Source organism: Balaenoptera acutorostrata, chromosome 6, assembly GCF_949987535.1.
Source record: "Balaenoptera acutorostrata chromosome 6, mBalAcu1.1, whole genome shotgun sequence".
NCBI lineage: Eukaryota > Metazoa > Chordata > Mammalia > Artiodactyla > Balaenopteridae > Balaenoptera > Balaenoptera acutorostrata.
In genome coordinates, this window is record NC_080069.1 from 2,851,727 (window position 1) to 2,868,465 (window position 16,739).

At 46.4% G+C, this 16,739-nt stretch overlaps 1 protein-coding gene across 4 annotated transcripts in view; it reads left to right on the plus strand.

The window, feature by feature from the left end:
* Positions 1-5,302: 5,302 nt before the first annotated feature.
* Positions 5,303-16,739, plus strand: part of CLCN3 (chloride voltage-gated channel 3) — an 85,698-nt gene continuing 74,261 nt past the window's right edge. For 3 of the 4 annotated variants that reach the window (XM_057549118.1, XM_057549122.1, XM_057549120.1), the window contains exon 1: positions 5,303-5,737. The gene's annotated coding sequence lies outside the window, so the exon portion shown is untranslated. The remainder of the gene's footprint in view (positions 5,738-16,739) is intronic. The other variant, XM_057549119.1, reaches the window with a different exon arrangement.

Consider the following 16,739-nt stretch of genomic DNA (forward strand, 5'->3'; position numbering starts at 1 on the left):
AGACACCCAACATTCACAGGTCTTAATCTTGCCACCCAGAGGTGACACTCTTACTGTGTCCCACGTGTCCTGCCCAAAAAGTGCTCAGCAGGTTAACTGGCAACCTGGGGCTGTGGCCAGGCCCTCTCGCTGTGCACCTCTCTGATAGAGCCAGAGTGTGTCATTGGCTTAGGGCACCTTCCATTTCTGCACCCTCACTCAAACCTCACCTCTGGTTCTACTCACCCCACCAGCCACAGGAGGCTGATGTACCAAAAAGAGACAGGACGTATGTACATTGCATGACCACAGGTTTTAATCTTTCCACCCCCCTTGTACCCTATCTAACTGTGTTGACTTTCTTTCTCCCTGGCTTCTCAGGGTGTGTTGGCTTTCTTTCCCTGACCTATGGGATAGCTCGTCTGCTCGTGTATTTGGAGGGTACCATTGCACGGAGGTAACCTCCCACACAACACCAAGCAGGTAATCTCTGGGTATTACTTGGCCCTGTATATTAAAAAGAATTTAAACGGAGTGAAAGTCAAAAAAAAAAAAAAAAAAAGGAGTGAAAGTCTTTTGCCTGATATCCTACAATTTCCAACTCTTTGCACTCAGAAGTATACAAGGGAGAGTAGACTTTCCTGGCAACAAGGGAAAGGATCCCTAATTTTGGCAGGTCCTAAGATATGTCCTTAGAAGACTTTTGAATCTTTAGGCTTTTCAAATAAACCAGACACACAATTTTTGTAATATTCTGGGGCATAGTTTATTTTAATTGCAAGAAGCTGAATTTCTTGATCCTACAAAGGTCACCTGAGTGGCCCTCTGACTACCACACACGTTGGGTGAATAGGCCTCATGGTTCTGGGTTTAGATAGCAAGAACTTTGGGTGTGTTCTGCCTGTTTGTTTAAATGGCCTAGCCTGAGATTTGGAGTTAAGGAAATCTGCTGTGTAAACTCCTATAATTTTATGCGAGGCCTAGCGACAGGGAAGGGCAAAGGGGTTTATGAAATAAAGTCACAGCGAGAAAAACCTGCTTTGTGAGCTGGTGCCGGTGCTGAGTCAGGAAATGAAGAGGCTGTCAGCCGGTGAAGCAGATACAGGAGCTGGGAAAGCTGATGCTCTAGCCTATTAAGGCACAAAATCCTCTTGGGTGAGGGCAACACAAAGGGGATTTCCTTTTCTCAAAAACACGAATCCACCCCAAATCCAACTACTGCACTCAGGGAAGAGAGGGGCACCCTCGCCACCGTGGAAGGCGGCTGTGTGTTGAGAACAGGCCCCCATCTTCCTTCCTCTCCCTGTGGACTGTTCCTCTGCCTGTCCCAGCCCTGGATTTCGGGAGTGTTGGGAGCAGGTAACTTGGCTCTTTAGTGTCACTGGTCCACAGACGAAGAGGAATTAGTGGATTACACCCAGGGGCCCCATCTTCACCTGACTTGGAAGAGCTTTTGGACACTGAACAGATGAGATTTAGATTTAGACGAGACCCTGGACTGCACGCAGATGCTGTACTGGCACAAGGCCCTCGCGAACGTTGGGAAGGGGATGCACTTTACCTGTGAATCATTCGGGGCTGGAGGGGGGGCTGCTGCACGCAGAATTCTGACGTGGCCCGGAGATTCCCAGGCCCTGGCGTACACGCCTGGTGTAACTGCCGCTCCTTGGGTGTGGGCTGGTCTGTACATATGGTGGATTTCACTTCCATGATAACGTTATTAGTCAACTGACTTTGCGTTCATAAAATAATGAAATTATGATGGGTGGGCTTGACCTAATTACATGACCCCTCCTTCCCTTCAAAGAAGTCAAATTCAAGGGAAAGGAAGAGAAATTCTGCTGGCTTTGAAGAGGTAAGTCGCTACGTTGTGAGAGCCATATGGTTGGGAGTTGAGACCGATCTCTAGGAGCTGAGAGTGATCTCTGGTTAACAGCTGGCGAGAAAGCAACAAAACAGCGGCCTCAGTCCTACAACAACAAGTAGAATCATGTCACTGGACCCTACTTAAAGACCTTTTATGTGACATGTTGTATGCAGCTATCAAAAAGGATGAGTTGAATCTAGAATGTTGATATTAATGTTTATAGAGTGCTATGCGCCTCAAAGATACAAAAAAAAATACATATTTAGATCAGATATTCATTACTCTCTTGTGTTCTTACTGGAGGGCCCCCAAAGTGTACATAATCAAAAGCACTAGTGTGTGATACAGAGTTTGATACAATTTGGTAGGGAGGCAAAGAAGCTTCTCTTGCACACCCTGCTGTGCAACACTCGACAGCAAACTCTCCTCCAGCCCTTACCCCACCTTCTCCCGGTCGACAGGGCTCCTTCCCCCCGCTTCCTCTCTGCAAAGGAAAGCAGCCTCCTCTCCCTCCACGTGCTGCCCTGGACTCCAGGAACCAGCTGAGACCTATCTAGGGTCTCCTACCCTAAACACTTACCAGAAGGTTTGGCCAGGCCAAGCCAGTTATCTCTTAACAGGGCTACTGGTGAATAAAGTTTCCTCCATCATTTCATGTACGTAATATCTTTGTACATGCCTAAAAAGTCCCTGGAAAGATATCCAAGACATACTTAATGGTATCTTTTTGTGGCGAGCGGCACTAAGGTTGGTCAGGTTGTACAGGACGACATCAGCTTGCATTTCATACTTTCATACAAAGTACCACAAACTGGGCGTCTTAAAACAACAGAAATTTATTCTCACACAGTTCTGGAGGCCAGAAGTCTGAAATCAAGGTGTCAGCAGGGTTCTGCTCTCCTGAAGGGCTCTTGGGGAGAATCCTTCCTTACTTCTTCCAGCTTCTGGTGCCCCCGGCACTCCTTAGCTCTGGACAGCATCACTCCAGTCTCTGCCTCCATTTTCACATGCCATCTTCCTGTATGTCTGTCTTTGTGTCTCTTCTCTTCTGAGGACACTAGTCCTGTTGAATTAGGGCCCATCCTAATGACTTTCCTTGAGCACATCTGTAAGACCCTACTTCCAAATAAAGCATGGGGTGGGGGAGGGGGGGTAGGGTCTTCTTTGGGGACACAGTCAATCTACACAAGCCATGATTACTCTTACAATTAAAAGACAACTGTTTAACGTGCAACATTCTACAAGGCAACTTGTCTCTTTAAAACATCAGTGCTATGAAAAATGGGAGGGGCTGTTGAAGAATAAAAGAGATGTAAGAAACATAACCAAAATGCAACGTTTAAAACTTGTCTGGATCCTGGTCTGAAAAAAAAGTTTGCAAAAGATGTTTCATTGTTGTTGGCAAATGGCAAAATTTAAATATAGCCTGGTTATCAGATGATATGAGGGATTTATTGTTAACTTCCTAGCTGTGATATTGTGATCGTGTTGGAGAGGTGTTATTCTTAGGAGATGCATGTTGAAGTATCTTTGGGGAGAGTTTCATAATGTCTGCCTCCGACTGTCACAAGTTTCGGGGTAAAAAATTACACCCGAATACAGATGAAGCTCATACAGTAGGATTTTTGCATCTAGATGACTGATCCCGCCATGCCCATGATTAAAACATTTCCATGTTACATGCAGCTACTGTAAGTTGACGTTAGACTTTAAAAAAAAAAATCTTATTTATCTTTGGCTGCATTGGGTCTTCATTGCTGTGCGTGGGCTTTCTCTATTTGCAGTGAGCGGGGGTTACTCTTCGTTGCGGTGGCTTCTCTTGTTCCGGAGCACGGGCTCTAGGCGCGTGGGCTCAGTAGTTGTGGCACGTGGGCTCAGTAGTTGTGGCTCACGGGCTCTAGAGCGCAGGCTCAGTAGTTGTGGCACACGGGCTTAGTTGCTCCGCGGCATGTGGGATCTTCCCGGACTAGGGCTCGAACCCGTGTCCCCTGCATTGGCAGGCAGGTTATTAACCACTGCGCCACCAGGGAAGCCCGACTTTAGACTTTTAAGACAGAAAATTTTAGAATGTTTATCATATACCTTAAAGAAATGAAAAACCATATTTGAGTATGCAATAAACTCATTTCATACTCTCAGGTTTTTTGGGTTTGAAAATTTTCATAATAAAAATTGTGCAGGAAAAACTACTCAAACAACAACAACCACAACCGTTTCAACAACTCCCAGTTATCTGGGATAAAACACAAACTCTTCCACACAACTGCATCAACAACCCACCTCCTCATCCCCCTTCCACCTACGTTCCAGTAACACCAGGGCACCATTCGCCTTTACACTTCTTCCTTTCCTTGCCACCAGGTGCTGTTGGACATCCCCCTCCGCCCCCCGCCCCCCCAGCTCCAGGTCAGAGGTCACCTGCGGGATTCAGGACGTCCCCATGCCGCAGAGCCCCGTCCTCTCATTCCACCAGGTGCTGTTGGACATCGCCCCCCGCCGCCCCCGCCCCCGCCCCCCCTGTTCCAGGTCAGAGGTCACCTGCGGGATTCAGGACGTCCCCACGCCGCAGAGCCGCGTCCTGGACTGTCCTTGAGCGGCCCTCCCTGCTCTGGGACTCCGCACTGGCGCGCCTGAGGAGCTCCACAGGTGTTTGCCAAAAGGAAATCAACTCAGCTCTGCCATTCGAGTCCTCAGGTTACATGTTTTCTCCAAAATAGTCAATTAACAGGCATTATTTTTGAGAATTCGTAACGGCTAACCGGGTGCCGGCGCGGAGCCGGGTCCGCGCGTAAGCTCAGGCAGACCGGCTGCCCACGGAATCAACGCTCCCGCCACGGCAGCCCCGTCTCCGCGCTGCTGGACGCCGACGTCCCGCCGGCGCCGAACCCGAACCCACGATCCGTCGGACGGCGCGCAGTGCCCTTCGGGGAGAGCGGCCCGGTGCGGCCTCAGTCCTCTCGCGAGGTCACCATGAGGAGGACCCGACACTGCGAGGGGCGTGACCAACCACCTGGGAAAGGTCGCGCCCCCAGCCGGCCCCGCCCCAAGGCGCCACGGCCCCGCCCACTGCCTCGCACGGCCCTCCCACTACTCACACACGGCCCGACCACGGCTCCCACCCGGTTCATTCACTGCCCCACATGGCCTGCCCCCTGGTCCCACAAGGCCCGCCCACTGCTCCCCAGAGCCCGTCCCTGCCTCCACACAGTCAGACCCCTGTTCCCACCTGGTTCTCCCACTGCTTCCCCAAGGCCCGCCCCTCGCCTCCACTAGGCCCGCCCACTGCTCCCACGCGGCCCGCCCCCTGCCGCCACAAGTCCCTCCCCCATCCTCCACGAGCCCCGCCCCTGCTTCCAAAGGTCCCGCCTATTGCCTCCACGCGTCCCGCCCCCTGTTCCCACACGGCCCAATGGGCGTCGACGCGGCTCCGACGGGCCGTTCACGGCTACGCGGTGACGTCAGGCGCCGACGCACCTGTCGGCCCTGCTAACGCCGCTCCTGTCGGCTTCCCGGGGTCGGTGGGTCGGGCGGGACGGTCCCGAGCCGCAGCCCTTCCTGCGGTCCCGTCGCCCGCGGCCGGAGTCGGGCCGAGCGCCGAGGAGGGGTGCTGGTGGCCGGCCGCTCCAGTTCCTCCCCGAGTTGGAGCATGGCTGCAGCTGCGGTCCCTCCAGAGGGAGGTGAGCTCGGAGGCGGTCGTGTTTGATTCGGGGCAGCAGCGGGTCGAGTCCAGGGCCCCGGAGCCGGCGGCTCCAACTTGATGCGGCTCCCGCCCGGCTGAGCCCGTGGGTCGCGGTCGCGGTGGGGCTGGCCGCGCCGGCCGCCCTCAGATGCGGAGCCCGCCGGCGGCGCAGGACGCGGCCCCGGGGCTGCTGTCTGCCTCTGAGCGGCTAGGTGAGTGGCGGCGGCGGCGGCGGTAGGGGGTCGGGGGCCGTGGCGTCCGCGGGGCAGGGGCGGGCCGCTCGCCTCTCCGTCCTGGGACGCTGACCCTGCCCGCAGCAGGTGTGGCCCGCGGGCGTTCTCTGAGCTTTCACCTGCTTCCTTCGGGAACCGCCGAAAGACCTTTGAGCAGAATGGACGTAGGTGCCAGGAAGAGATTGTGGGTTTTACTTTTGCGAAATTTGCCCAAGTATAAAGTTCAGTGTCTCTTTAGATTTATGTGTATATCAAGACATAGTTTGTGTGTATATGTAACATTTGTGTTTTGTTCTTAGACTTGGACCGGAAACCACCTTAGACTCAGAAATCGATTTTGTATATAATGTGCTTTATTAGTATAGCATTTCAAAACCGGAGCACCTAGAAGATAATTACACATACTTTATGCATATTAGAGGCCGAGGTTTGTGTTTCTTTTGGAAGAAAATTCTTTTTTTTTTTTTTAAATAAGAAATGAATCAACAGTGACCGTACCATTTTTTCTCTTCGGTAATTCAAAAGTTCAGTTCTGCAAACTATAAACTTTTTTGAGTTTACAGCATGCAGTTCAGTTACAGCAGCGTCACTGTGGCTTATGTCTTTGATTGTTGAATCTTTCCAGAAATGCTTTTCTTTTCATCTCTCAAGAGTTAATTTAGAAGAATCTTTTGATGAGGTCGGCATGGAAATAATTTAACAGATGTCAGTCAATTTTACCTCTGTGAGTCACTGGAAAATACTGTCTGTGTAGCACAGGAGTACACAGAGAAGTTAAAATGCTCGTGTATCGGTTGTTGATTTCATCTTAAAAGGTGCTGTTGCTGATTTTCTTGTTACAGGCTGTGGCTTAAAAACCAGGTGTGTGCCCTGCAGGTATTTACTCAGGTTAAGCCAGTTTATATGACCTCTGGTTAATAGAAACAGCCACTCTTGGAAGAACCCATGGCAGATTGCAGCTCTGCCACACCTAACTCCCCACACTCTTCAAGGACTGAATATTTGTTTGAAAAACAAGTCACATTATTTTAAGCGGTCAATATGAATGTATAGTACCTACAACTTTAGTTGGAACTAGGGTTTTAGCATGTGTTTTCAGTCATACATAGCTCATTAGGAATGCCAATATTTAACCCGGTTTTGGATATATACAGTTTAGGGGAAGGATTTGCTGAGGTTAGGATTTTATGTTAGCGAATTGGCTGTTTTCCAGGTCATGTTGGTGATAGGCTTTCCATTTCCTGTTGTGACATGTTGGTAATAATTTTCAGATGGCTCAGGAAGCCAGATTTGATCTCTGTGGTGGGTCAGATATCAAAGCAGTATCCTGTGAGGTTTGGCCACTATCACTACTTTGTAGAACTTTCATCTTAGTTTCTAGTCAAACTTTTCAGCAGGGATCTAAAATATGATAAGTGTTAATATTTACTGAGTGAATTCTGTGGTTCAGGATCTTTCCTAAGTGGTTTTGTGGATTATCTCAATTCTCACGCCAACCCCTTGAAGTAGGTACTTTCGTTTTTCCCGTTATAGAGCTGTGGAAACTGAGGCATAGAGGATTTAATTAATTTGCCCAAGGTCTCAGTCAGTGTCAGAACTGAGACTGAAGCCTGGCAGTGTGATTTCAGAGCTCTTGCTCTCAGTGGCTGCACTTCATTGCCAGCAAGACTCAACAAAATGCTGGAAGAAAAGATGGGGTGAGAGAGATGGTACCACAGGCCCATTTATTCTTCAGTTATAAAAATAATGTAAAATTACAGAAACTCTGGAAAGTCTTTTTTTTTTTTGGCCTTGCCACGCGGCATGTGGGATCTTAGTTCCCCGACCAGGGATCGAACCCGTGCCCCCTACATTGGAAGCTCGGAGTCCCAACCACTGGACCGCCAGGGAAGTCCCGGAAAGTCTTTTTTTTTTAATTGTCATGCCACTACTCTAATAAACTCCTTTTTTGTATTTTTTAATTATGCACTTTCACATGTGTATATAAACATTGTAGCTATGATACATTTTGATTCTTAAAGATCAGTGTTCTTTGGTTAAGTATAAAATGAAAGATGAACCCACGTGGGGAAACTGCCCATTTGCATTGCTGAAATATAGAGAGATTTGATCTGCAACTTTGATCGGAACCACGTCAGGTAAATACATTTCTTGCCCTCATGGGAAGTAGTTGAACAGTTTCTGTCTTGTAAAGTCATGGAAATTATTTAGCTTTCAAAGTCTAAGTCTTCCACAGCATCTTTTTGTTGGATTGTTTACCTTTTTACTTGTTATAGACTGACTTTTATATTTGTTGTGTGTGTTTTTCCTTTTAAAGTCATGTAGCAGTTATCTTTTGGCTGGATCTAAAAATATTTATGAATCTGGGAAATTTTCTTCAGAATAGAAAGCCACTTTCTTTAGCAGGTTATCCATTTAATACTTTTTTGAAGAGAAATATCTAAGGTGCAGCGATTTGGACATGCAGCTAACTTAATGGACAGTAGGATAAAATATCAAGAAATATTACTTTGGGGAGAAATCAGTTTCATTATTGTCATCTCTTCTAAGCACTGACAGTTTGTATTAGGATAAATTCTTTTTTAATATGGTGATGTTCTGATCTAAGTTTCATGATGTTGTAATGGGTAGAGGGGTCATTCCCTGATAAAATAAATTTGAGAAACTTTTAATAAATTTTGTTTATGAAGTTAATGTTTACTACAGGTTTTCTCAAGAACCTTTCTTATGCTGTTAGCCATTACAGTTCTAGACAGGGTATGTTTTATTACCCAAACTTATCTGACCATGAAACCTTGTACTGGACTTGTGTTCTCTGCACACACTCACTCATCTCCAAATGTCTTTGTCACCTTCTTGGCTCCATGGCTTGATTCACGCCAATGTTTCAATGTTGCTTCAATGAACTAACCTCTTCTCCCACCTCTGCCCCGTAAAATCCCACTTGCCTTTTTTTTTGGCCACACCACGTGCCTTGCAGGATCTTAATTCCCCTTCCAGAGTTTGAACCTGGACCCCTGGCAGTGAAAGCACGAGTCCTAACCACTGGACCGCCAGAGAATCCCTCCCACTTACCTTTTAAGGTCCAATTCAAGTGTGTCTCTTCCAAAGAAGTCTTCTCATCATCAGTTACAGATGGATGCGATCTTTTCCCCGAGCTCTTATAACAATTATAGTGTCTTCTGTGACATCTGTCATGTGTTGCCTTTCATTATATGGATATGTAGTAATTTATAGGAAAAAGTTACCATATCCCTTTTGAGGACAGTATATTATGTAATTTATGCTGAAGTTTATTGAAAGCTGTAAGGCTTATACAAATATGATGCCATTAATCAATAAAAATTTTATCTGTATTTTTTACAGTTTCTGGTACACGAGTAGCCATTTTACAAACTTTAGTAAATGTGTAAGTGATCATGTTGAAATTCATCGTCACGTTTTAACCTTTGACAAGTCTTTCGCACACCTAGTTCTTGAAATACTTACGTGAGAAAGCTCCTTACTTCCAAGTGGCTGGATCAGTCAGAGTTCCACCTCCCTGCAGTCATTGCTGTTGAGACTTTTTGTTTATTTGTTTGTTTTTTTAATTTTTGGCTGTGTTGGGTCTTCGTTGCAGTGTGCGGGCTTCTCATTGCGGTGGCCTCTCTTGTTGCGGAGCATGGGCTCTAGGCACTCGGGCTTAAGTAGTTGTGGCATGCAGGCCCAGTAGTTGTGTCTCGCGGGGTCTAGAGCACAGGCTCAGTAGTTGTGGTGCACGGGCTTAGTTGCTCCACGGCATGTGGGATCTTCCCGGACCAGGGATTGAACTTGTGTTCCCTGCATTGGCAGGCAGATTCCTAACCACTGCGCCACCAGGGAAGCCCTGCTCTTGAGACTTTTGTTCATCTCTCTGGCTGCTGACATTTGGGGTTTTCTTTTCTTCTTTCTTTGGGGTTGATTGTGCCTGCTGTTGTGTCAGATAGCTGACTGACACGCCTTTGAAACTTAGCCATGGTCCTCAGCCCTACCCAGTCCCCTTGATGAGAGGGCAAAACCTTGTTGGAAGCTATGAAGAAGCAGCGTACCTTCCTCAGGCTGTGGGTTCCAGGTCTCCCTCGTTCTGCTCCCCACCCCCCAGCTCTGGTGCTGACCTGCTCAGTGTGTGAAGTTCGGGGGCTAGACTGGTGCACTCAGGGTCGCCATCCCCTCACTGTAGTCTGGCCTGGGACAGGACTAAAGCCTGGGTGTGTAATCCTGCCGTTGGAAAGAACGCTCTGGTTCTGAGTCCTGCAAGCTGCTGGAGACTGCACTTTGTTTCTTCCAGCTGTTTTGAATCAATCGAGTCAGAAACCGAGCAGATACCTTAGATTTCTCCTTCACGTTCCTCGCATTTTGTTAGCTACCATGGCCTCTTAACTGTCCCTCGTAGCCCCTCCTGCTCCTTCATGTGGCCATGACTCAGTTCGGTGATGGCCTCACTGTGCTGTGTCCAGGGCTCTTCAAGGTCTCCTGGAGTCCTCCCCGGATCCCTCTTGCCCTTCTCCTCTGCCTTCCACGCTGCTGCTGCTGTTGGCTTGTTAAACTTTGTATCTGATCAGGTGATTTCTCTTTTAAACCTCTTAGTGGTTTCCCACGTGTTGTCACGAGTAAGTTCCTCAGCAGGACCTAGGAGCGCCTGCCTTCCTCTGGCGTCCGTCCACCTCCCTGGCTACTCTCCAGCCCCTACCTCTTCCATAAGCTACCCGAGCAGGCTTTATTATGCTGCTGTGTTTTTGCACGTACTTCTTCCTTTTCCTTTACTGACTTGGCACCTCATAGTTGGCCTAGTTAACGCATCCGAATCCTTCAGTACTCGTTTCCTCTTTCAGTGTTTGCAGACTTTCCCAGGCAGCAGCTTGTTCCTGCTCAGTGTCGTCATGTACCTCGTGCAGACTTCTCCTGTGGCACTTCTCACACCATATGCCGTTGTTTGTCTGTCTTTCACCTCCACTGCCTTGGGAATAGGGACCATTTCTTACGCATCACCCCAGCACATGCTGGGTGCTCAGCAGATGGTTGTTAAATACATTAATCAGTGACTCTCAAAACTGACTTTGGCTGCTAGGTAGATGGTGATCATGTAACCTGAGATGGGGGGTGGGGAGGGCAAATGTGTATTCGGCTTGGGTCTTGTTGAATTCGAGTTCCCGTGCAACATCCAAGTACAGATGTATCAGTCATTCGTTAGGCATTTGTTAGTCATTCATACTGTAGATATTAACTGACCCAGCAAGATTCTGTAGATATAGACCAGACTATTCTAAAATTTATATGGAAAGGCGAAGGAACTAGAATAACCAAAACAATTTTGAAAAATAAGAACCAAGTGTGAGAAATCAATCTATCCAATTTCAAGAGCTCGGGTAGTCAATACTGTCCTTACTGCTGTAGGTATAGACACAGAGATCAATGAAACAGAACAGAGAAGTCTGAAATAGACTCACACAAATATGCCCCACTAATTTTTGACAGAGACCCCCCCCAAACAATTCAGTGGAAGGAAGATAACTTTTTTGGCGAATGGCATTGGAGCAGTTGGATATCCATACGTCCAAAAACAAAAACAAACTTCAACCTGTGTCTTACAACTTATACAAAGATTCACTCAACATGGACCACAGACTTAAATGTAACATGTAAAACTATAAAAATTTTAGGAAAAAATTTAGGAGGAAATCTTTGGTAGGTAGATTTCCTAGAGTTGACGCCAAAAGCACGCTCCTTAAGGGAAATACTGACAAGTTGAACTTCATCAAAATTACTTTTGCTCTGTGATAGACCCTGTCAAAAGGAAGAAAACTAAGCTACTGAGTGGGAGAAAATATTTGCATACCTGACAAAGGACTATTATGTAGATTATATATTCTAAAATATGAAACTCGGAAGTAAATCCAGTTAGAAGATCGGCAAAAGATATGAACAGTCATTTTACTGAGGAGGACGTGCAGGTAGCAAGTAAGCACATAAAAATATGTTCAACGTCATCAGCCGTTAGGGAAATACAAATGAAAAGAACAGTGAGATACCACTACACATGTATCAGAATGGCTAAAAAAAAAAAAAAAAGAAAAAAAACCCCCGACACCACAAGTGCTGGTAAGGATGTGGAGAAAGAGGCTCACCCATACGTTGTTGGTAGGGCTGTAAAATTGGGATGTTAAATTGGCAGTTTCTTTAAAAGCCAGCCATGCAGTTACCATATGGCCCAGCTGTTGCACTCCTTGGCTTTTATCCCAGAGAAATGAAGCCTTAAGTTCACAAAACATCTGTACGTAGATATTTATAGCGGCTTTGTTTATAACAACCCAAACCTAGAAAAGAGCCAGATAATTCTTCCACGGGTGAATGGTTAAACAAACATATGTGGTGTGTCCATATCGTGGAGCACTATTTAGCAACGAAGAGGGAAGAAGTGTTGACACACACAACCCTGGATGGCTCCCCAGAGAGTCATGCTGAGTGCAGAGAGCTAATCCCCGAAGTCGTCGACTGTACGACTCCATTCATACAACGTTGTTGAAGTGGAAGAGTTTTATAAACAGAAAGCAGATTATGGGTTGCCAGGTGTTAAGGAAGGGACGGGGGACTGGAAGAAAGTGGGTGAGGCTGTAAAGGGCAGCACGAGGGGTCCTTGTGATGGGAAGTTCTGTGTCGGTCAGTGTCAATATCATGATTGTGCAAGAAGTTACCATTGGAAGAAACTGAGTAAAGGGTACATAGGAGCTCTCTGTATTATTTATTACAACCACATGTGAAATCACAATATCTCGAAATAAAAAGTTTAATTTAAAAAAGTGAACCCCTCGTAGGTGCGTGGTACTGTGCTAAACGTTGCAGAGTTCAGTACAGATGGGCACAGCCAGGCCTCATGCCACTCTCCGGAGGGGAGGACTTATCACGTGAATCGGGGTGACGTTACACCTGGGCTAAGTGCTGTCAAGGAGAGGTGTGAGAACTCACAGTGAGAATTTGACCTGGTCAGGGAAGCCTGGCCCGGGTGGGAGGTAGGTTAGGAAGGCTTTCCTTATAGCTGCATGACTTTGGGCCAGTTACTGCAGCTCTTTGTGCTTCAGTTTCCTCATCTGTTAAATGAGGATGATGATAGCACCTAAGATTTAGGGTTGTGGTTGTATTTAGTACCAATCTTAAATGAGTTAACTTGTAATGTGCTTAGGATGGTGCCTGACATATAGTAAACTCTGCTTGAGAGGTTTTTTTTTTAAATTAATTAATTAATTTTTATTTTTGGCTGCGTTGGGTCTTTGTTGCTGTGCACGGGCTTTCTCTAGTTGTGGCGAGCGGGGGCTACTCTTCGTTGCGGCGCGCGGGCTTCTCGTTGCGGTGGCTTCTCTTGTTGCGGAGCATGGGCTCTAGGCGCACAGGCTTCAGTAGTTGTGGCACGTGGGCTCTAGAGCACAGGCTCAGTAGTTGTGGCGCACGGGCTTAGTTGCTCCGTGGCATGTGGGATCTTCCTGGACCAGGGCACGGACCCGTGTCCCCTGCATTGGCAGGCAGATTCTTAACCACTGCACCACCAGGGAAGTCCCTGCTTGAGAGTTTGTTAACTGAGTAAAGGGATGCTTGAGGTGAGAGCTGAAGAATGCCTCGGATCATTACCTAGATGAGGAGGTGAGGGTGTGTTCCAGGCTCAGGGAGCAGCTAAGCCTGGGGCAGGAGCTGGGGCCGGCCTGGTGGGGCTGAGAGGCAGATGTGCGCCCCGGGAGAGGCAGCAGAGGCCGGGCTGCATGGGCTTTGCGCGCTGTGTGGAAGAGTTTGTCCGCTAAGCATGGTGATAAGTGATTAAGACCTAAATCCATGGCATGGGCAGAGATGACCCATCAGACCTGCTTTTAGAAAAGACCATGCTGGCTGCGGTGTGATCAGATGACAGAGGTCAGGGTGACTGTACACAGATCATTTGGGAACTCACTGCAGTGCACCAGGCCTTCTCCCTAGAGATTTTCACGGGTTAGCTCTACTCTTCCTAGCTCTGCAAGAATATATTTGCAAGCTGCTGTGTCTATTATAATGTTTTGTAATGGTTTTAAATATATTTTTGACAATTTAAAAGGGAAAAAATGACTTTGTAAGTGTTGTTTCATTTTTTATATGGCAAATTTCAGCTGCTGTATTATGGTTTAAATAGCCTTTTGTAGTCAAGCCTGGGAATCGAGTTTGAAACCTGAAGTGATTTAACACTGGTGTCCAGATTCCTTCTGTGTATTTCTTTTATGCTACCATAGAATCTTGACTATTTTATAGCAGTGCTGTGCAATAAAAACATTTGTGCTGCAAATTCAAGACACATATGAAATTTTCAATTTCTTAGTGTACACATTAAAAAGGTAAAAAGGAAATGGTGAGATTAATTTTAATAATATATTTTATTAAACCCAGTATATCTAAAGTGTTATTTCAGCATGGAATCAATATGAAAAAAATTTTTTTTTTTTTTAAGAAATTCACGTTCTTTTATTTATTTATTTATGACTGTGTTGAGTCTTCGTTTCTGTGCGAGGGCTTTCTCCAGTTGCGGCGAGTGGGGACCACTCTTCATCGCGGTGCGCGGGCCTCTCACTGTCGCGGCCTCTCTTGTTGCGGAGCACAGGCTCCAGACGCGCAGGCTCAGTAATTGTGGCTCACGGGCCCAGTTGCTCCGTGGCATGTGGGATCTTCCCAGACCAGGGCTCGAACCCGTGACCCCTGCATTAGCAGGCAGATTCTCAACCACTGCGCCACCAGGGAAGCCCCAATATGAAATTTTTTTAAAGAATTTTTTTTTTAATGTGGGAGTCGTTGCACAGAAGTGGTATTTATTTATTATTTTTGGCTGTGTTGGGTCTTCGTTTCTGTGCGAGGGCTTTCTCTAGTTGTGGCAAGCGGGGGCCACTCTTCATCGCGGTGCGCGGACCTCTCACCATCGCAGCCTTGCTTGTTGCGGAGCACAAGCTCCAGACGCGCAGGCTCAGTAATTGTGGCTCACGGGCCCAGTTGCTCCGCGGCATGTGGGATCTTCCCAGACCAGGGCTCGAACCCGTGACCCCTGCATTAGCAGGCAGATTCTCAACCACTGTGCCACCAGGGAAGCCCCCAATATGAAATTTTTAATGAAGTATCTGACATTCTTTTTTGTCATGAAGTCCGACAAGTCCAGTAGGTATTTCTCCTTAGAGCCGTGTTTCAGGACTAGTGGCCTCTGATCAGACAGTTCAGCTCTACAGGTTTCTGGGTCAATAAGAATAGTTTTTTTTAAGTTACTGAATTTATAGAAATAGGAACCCATGCAGGCCTGAGTTTAATAAACCTTTGGAACAGAGTTGGTTGCTCTTGTTATAAGGAAAGGTATGGAGTCTAGATGTCTCAGAGGTGTTCGTGAAATGAAGTTTTAAAACATTTTGAAAGGGTTAAGTTAGCAGTTATCACTAGTGGTTTTTGAGGACTTTCAGGGATAAAATGGAGGAGCTATGTTGGAACTTGCTGATTGAGGGCCTGGGACACAGACAGTTTTATTTTAGAGCGATTTCTCAGTGCTGTATAGCCTCTAGCGAATTAACGTTCATTGACGTATGTTATCACATGTATTAAGCGCTTCTAGTGTGACCGTCATGTAAAGAAGGGAAGAATAGAATGTCTGTGTCCTTTGCAAAATCTTAGCATATGTGCTTTGCTACATCAAAATTAAAATGACTCTTGAACTATTAATCCTTATTTTCTTTTAAAAGCCTTTTAGTTATTTACTCAAGAGCCACGATATTGAATTTGATCACCTCTATGGATACTGCAGAGTTCTTAGCATAAACAGTTATTTTCATACTATTCTATTTTAATATTTACCTTAAAATAAAACTCTTGTTTTAATTAGTATAGTCTAACAAGTCCCAGTATAATAGGCTGTCTTTGGTGGAGGTAATCATAAAACATTAATAAAATTGCAAAGTGGTAAATACTTAAGGTTTTCTTTGTAACTTAGGTGCTAGGTTTTGGTTATTCTCCCAAGACCAGATGAACACTGTTGTAGAGAGGATTTGTGTATTGAAGACTGAATTCACTTCTCTTTTTCACCTGGTTGATTGAGACAGCAGTCTGGCATTTTGACCACTGTTATCCGTGTATTACATTCCAGTCACTGTGCCAGATGCTGAGACTAGAGCGCTCCAGCTTCACCTTCTCTCAGGTGGTCTTTAAGTTCGGGAATTTATATAGTATACCTTTTAAAAGTAGTTCTCAGTATTTTATTTTTCTAAAAAGTGTAAAAGCTTTACAAATAATTTTTAATCTTTGCAGCTCTTTGAGGTTGTTTTTCCATGTGCCAAAGGAACATTCACTGAGGACAAGAGATTGTCTTAAAACCCTTCAAATCTTCGGTGCTAGAATTCAGCACTCGAATTGGAGTGCGTGTAACTCCATGCATCCTTTACTTTCTGTGTGTACTCATCATGACAAAGCTAAGAAGTCTTGCTTTGCCAGGCTTACTGGGTGGACCGCTCCTACGGCTTCACCTTTCAAGTCCCACACACGAACCTCTCAAGCCTATTGCTGGTGTCTAGCTCACTAATGTTGAACTGTCATTTGGATGTTGAGCAAGTAAGGTGGATGCATTTAAAACATCAAACTGTTTAGGAGTTACATTGTTTTTAAAGTATGGAGTAAGAACAGTGAAACGTGTGCTTACTTGTTATCTGCTGGGAAAAAATAGAAATTGTGACCTGTTATCATACTTTTCATGGCTGATATTTGACCATGGGCTCTGAAGGTTTAAATTTTTAAATGGGGACTTCCCTGGTGGTGCAGTGGTTAAGAATCCACCTGCCAGTGCAGGGGACACGGGTTCAAGCCCTGGTCCGGGAGAATCCCACATGCCGCGGTGCAGCTAAGCCCGTGTGCCACAACTACTGAGCCTGCGCTCTAGAGCCCGCGAGCCACAACTACTGAGCCTGTGCTCTAGAGCCCGCGAGCCACA